Raw genomic sequence first — 311 nt, forward strand, 5'->3', positions numbered from 1 at the left:
CATGAAAATTAAAGAGAAAAGAGAAAAAAAATGCAACAAGCCAACGGAAAAGCTAAATCTAAAAACCGACCCCGATAACAGTTATCAGCCGCCCTTGGCCAGTGGACCAACACCTCCGAAGTCATTTGTCAGCAGGAGATCCTAACACCCACGATCCTGCCTGAGATATGGGTGGCCCTGTGGGAACCCAGGGTCCTGGCGATCACTTTCACGCAGGTAAAGGACGTGTATTTTCCCTTGGATTTGGGTATACTTAATGAATCTTACTTTTCATATATTCTGGCATAATGTAATATTAATTGTTCACTGCC

General features: G+C 43.7%; 1 long non-coding RNA gene across 1 annotated transcript in view; it reads left to right on the forward strand.

Moving 5' to 3' along the window:
• Positions 1-6: 6 nt before the first annotated feature.
• The window catches only part of LOC119586053, a 1,159-nt gene continuing 854 nt past the window's right edge, over positions 7-311 (forward strand). The window contains exon 1 of the long non-coding RNA XR_005229915.1: positions 7-216. This is a non-coding gene — a long non-coding RNA (uncharacterized LOC119586053). The remainder of the gene's footprint in view (positions 217-311) is intronic.

The sequence above is a fragment of the Penaeus monodon genome, chromosome 20, assembly GCF_015228065.2.
Source record: "Penaeus monodon isolate SGIC_2016 chromosome 20, NSTDA_Pmon_1, whole genome shotgun sequence".
Taxonomy (NCBI): Eukaryota; Metazoa; Arthropoda; class Malacostraca; order Decapoda; family Penaeidae; genus Penaeus; species Penaeus monodon.